Below are 4,893 nucleotides of genomic sequence, written 5' to 3'. Positions count from 1 at the left end.
CCCGCACCCCATCGAGAGGGGTGATAGGCCCGTTCGGATTTTCGAGCGTGGCGCAAGGGCGCATCGTGCGCCCGCGGTCTCGCGCCTCCGACGGTCCGCTTTTCCTTTGCGTTTTTCAGCGCCAGGTGCTCGGGAATTCTCCCGTCAGGGCCGATCTTTGCTGCCTTCGTCCCTCTCCAGCGAAGGGCAGCGACTTTTCCGGATTTTTCCGAGGGGGTTTAGCCCCTTCGCGGGGTGCTTTCGGCGCCCGTCATGGCTGGCCGGCCCTGGGATGCTGGGCCGATGGACCGAAATTGTGCGAGACTGCTCGAGTATCGCCGATCCTTGTTTTTCCCGGCCGATGTTTTGATCGGTGATGATTCGGCAAGGCTGCTTTTCTTGTAGACTTCCAGGTAAATCTTCGTTGAAGATTTATGGCCTCCGAAACAATATAATTTCGACAAATAGGATTAGTAACAATGCTTTTGTTTATAAACGAACGCGCTCGCCTCTCTGAAAATCCCGGCGGGGCTCTCGATTTCTCGACCGGCGCGGCCGCTCACGCAGTTTTTTTGGCGGGTGGACGTCCGTCGTGACGGCAACGTTACAATATACACATATATCAGTGTTCATTAAATATATCCAATCCTTTGTTCTCCTTAAGATTTGGAGTAAATCGTACAACATTTTCTATAACCCTGGTTTCGACCATCAGAGACACGGTGCTTACTCTCAGCACGGTTATTCGCTACCTCTTAAATCCACTGTTTGGTGCTAATACCCAGCACATCCGGCACTCCTTCCCTTGAAGGAACTCTGGTGCGAACAATCGCACGCTGTTTCCGAAATCCGTCACAATCCCATGGTCGAACCCAGCGCAATTATATTAATATAATCTTTTCTGTAGATGCCCAAAGCAAGGAGAGACGGACACCTATACCACGCGCGCAAATTATACTTTAATTATAAATACGACCCTGTTACCCAAGAGGACAGCGACTTGTTGGGAACAGAAAGAATAGGTTTCGACCCTGAATACGAAGCATACTTCGACCCGCGGCTTGCCATAAAAGAACCTAAGACCCTAAGGAAGGACATCAGAATTAAGACAATAGAGTATTTTCCGTGGCCGCGTGAATTGAAAGTAATAGATACCAGCCCGTCTCTACCACCCTTGGAATACGCAGCGGGAGACCCGAGGAGAACCCGGTAACTCCGCGCGAAAGTATTGCATACCGCGTACGGGGCCAGCACCCCCGAACATTGGGGAACTGCGGATCAACCTATCATACTAGAATATCCTTCACATAACGAATTCTGCACTCAACACGTTCAAACAGGAAGACCGGAAACAAAAGGGGACCACTCGATTTCACTTTTATTGCTCCCAGGCGCGGCAACCCTATTTTATTACCCCAAGACCTCCGCTACCTGACCCCAGAGTTTTCCCTCGTCTAGCAAGGGACCAAAGATATTATTTTCCAATAATATTAGTCCTGCAAGCGTTCAATCTGCCTTCAATCTTGTAAATTATTAACTATAAATAAATTTATAAAGCCATAATCTCATCGTCTTGACTAAATTGGACTATATCCACATGAATCCCGAAACCGTCCGCGACGAAGTACGCCGAAGAGTTCGAAGTATCCGCTGCACACACATCTCCGGATTCGCACACCGAACTCATCTAATACCTTATTGCGCTTCTTGCTTTATAAACTCGGATAATATCATTAAGGACCTGTATGCGTATTTCAACGTTCATCTTGCCATAGACAGTACCACCTACAGCGGCGTTCATTGCACAACTTGCTCTCGTAACCTAGCGAATTTCTTTTCTTTCGATTGCGACAAGTGTACCTCGGCCTATATTAATTTTATAATAGATTTAAGACGGCAAAGTGTAAACTATTACTCTCTACCCGATCCGATTAAGATCTTCGTGGACGGCACGATCTCCGCCAGCTTTACCGTGCGAGATTTTACATAATCGGCAAACAATCGGTAAGATTCTCGAGTCGACAACCACCATCAGTCGGTAAATAGTTCGTTTGTAACATCGCGACGATCGGTAACTAGCCGACAGGGAAAATTTTACGCGTACGTGCTCATTCCGTCCCCGCAGGTAGAAATCCATCGTCCAGATACCTTAGCCGTTGGGTAATCCCTAGGAGTCAAGCTCCTAAAATAACGGCACTGTCCGGCGCATAGTCCGAGCACTCGAAAGAGCCGCGACCTCGCCAGGACGTAACAAGACTTAAGTCGTAAGATTTAAGAAAGTGACCAATTAAAGTCAAGTATTAAGAAAATATTCGATTGTGATTGGTCAATTTTTTAAGTCTTACGCCTTAAGTCTCCTTAAAATCTCAGTGTAGAAGACGATTCAAGAGTCGCCTACAATGGCCGTAGTGTAATGTTGTAAGGCGTAAGACTCGAGAAATTGACCAATCACATTAGTATGGCAGTGTTCCGAAATTGCTGCCAGTTTATTGCCAACACTGAAAATATATAATATACGTAACGTGCACTATAGAATTTGCAGTACTGGTAACAATTTCGGAACACGGCTAATGAAGAGAATGCTCGGCTGTGATTGGTCAAATTCTTAAGGCTTAAGGCTTAAATTATCTGTTGTAGATCGGGATTAAAGGTTCGTCTGCAATGGCTGTTGCATAAGGTTGTAAGGCGTAAAAACTCAAGAAATTGACCAATAACAGTCGAGTATTCTCTTAAAATTTGACTGTGATTGGTCAATTTCTTGAGTTTTTCGCCTTACAACCTTATGCTACAGCCACTGTAGAATTGCCTTTAAGTGTCATCTACAATGAGATATTAAGGCGTTTGTATTAGAGAGTTATAAGAAATTCACCAAACACAATCGAATATTCCCTTAATACTATTCTGTGATTGGTCAATTTCTTTAGTCTTACGACTTAAAATCTTATTATAAACGCTACATTGAGCGTCGTCTACAATGAAATTTTAAAGAGACTTAAGGCGTAAGGTTTAAGAAATTAACCAATTACAGTCAAGTATTAACAGAATATTCGATTATGATTGGTCAACTTCTTAAGTTTTACGCCTTAAGTCTCCTTAAAATCTCAATGTAGACGACGCCTCAAGCGTCGTCTACAATGACCGTAGCACAAGATTGTAAGGCGTAAGACTCAAGAAATTGACAAATCACAGTCAAGTATGGCCGTATTCCGAAATTGCTGCCAGTTAAGTGCCAACACTGAAAATATATAATATACGTAACGTGCACTATGGAATTTGCAGTATACTGATAATAATTTCGTAACGCGGCTTATGAAGACAATGCTCGGCTGTGATTGGACAATTTCTTAAGGTTTAGGGCTTAAATCTGTGGTAAATCAGGATTAAAGGTTCGTATGCATGGCCGTAACATAAGGTTGTAAGGCGTAAAACTCAAGAAATTGACCAATCACAGTCGAGTATTCTCTTAATATTTGACTGTGATTGATCAATTTCTTGAATCTTATGCCTTACAACCTTAATCTACGGTCACTGTGGACGACCCTAAAGCATCATCTACAATGGCAGTTGAATTAATGAATTAAAGTTGTAACTCAATAAATTGACTAATCACAGTCGAGTATTCTCTTAATATTTGACTGTGATTGGTCAATTTCTTGAATCTTACGCCTTGCAACCTGATGTTACGGCCACTGTGGACGACCCTAAAGCATCGTCTACAGCTACAGTAGAATTAATGGATTAAAGCTGTAACTCAATAAATTGGTCAATCACAGTCGAGTATTCTTTTAATGCTTGAATGTGATTGGTCAATTCCTTAAGTTACTGTTTTAATCCATTAATCCTACTGCCATTGTAGATGACGTGTTAAGCGTGTTCTACAATGAGATTTTAAGGCGTAAGAAATTAATTAATGACAGTCAAGTATGTAGAGAATACTAGACTGTGATTGATCAATTTCTTAAGTCTTACGCCTTAAAATCTTATTATAGAAGATGCTTAAAGGCCTTCGCACGTACAAAAATTTTAATCGTAACCGTAAGGCCGTAAGAAACCTGGCAAATCAGTTGAGTAGTTGAGTATTCTTTCGGCGATAAAATAATAATTAACTGTGGTTGGTCAGTTGTCTTATGATCTTACGGTTACGACTAAAATTTTTGTACGTGCAAAGGCCTTAAACGTCTATAATGAGTACGTTTACACGGCAACGTTAATCAGGTTTAGTAACAATCGTAGTTATAACTCCCTAAAAGTGATGTTTGTTTACACGCAAGGAGCAATACAAGCAATCACATAGCAATTACATGTTTACTTTAACTTATTGGCAGTTTTTGTATACTAGTATTCGTCACTTGATTATTCAGGTTGGTAATACGATTGTTATAACTCTCGTAGCGTTTACATGTCTTCTTAAAGCTGGATTTGTAAGTCTACTCCTTTTCTTCAGCAGGAGTAGCGTTACTACAAATGGTGTAATAACATCGGCGTAAAGCACGGTTTACACGGCATATAACACCAGTAGTTACAACAGCGGTTGTTACTAAACCTGATTAAATTTGTTTAAAATTTAAATTCTTTATTCTGACTTGACTTGGTCTAGCGGTTTACAGTACAAATAAGAATCTGAGTGAGTTTAAGTCTGGAGTGAATCTATGAGAACGAGAATGAGAATAAATTGAGCTAAGCTTGAGAACAAGAATGAGGTTGAACTGAGCTAAACTGATCTTTTCTTTCGTTGTTGGAAGAGTTTTTATACTCTTTTAAAATTGAATGGTAGGGGTAATTTATGACGGAGTTTCAAGAACAAATTCTTTAGCTATGAAACGGATTTTAGCGAAATTCTTGGGTGGTCTTTAAGAGAAAGGTTTTTTAGGAATACGTATTAGTTGATTCTCCGAATGCATTGCTTGCAAGGTC

The sequence above is a fragment of the Camponotus floridanus genome, unplaced genomic scaffold (assembly GCF_003227725.1).
Source record: "Camponotus floridanus strain SB8 unplaced genomic scaffold, Cflo_v7.5 scaffold150, whole genome shotgun sequence".
Taxonomy (NCBI): Eukaryota; Metazoa; Arthropoda; class Insecta; order Hymenoptera; family Formicidae; genus Camponotus; species Camponotus floridanus.
Note: the sequence above shows the minus strand (reverse complement) of the source record.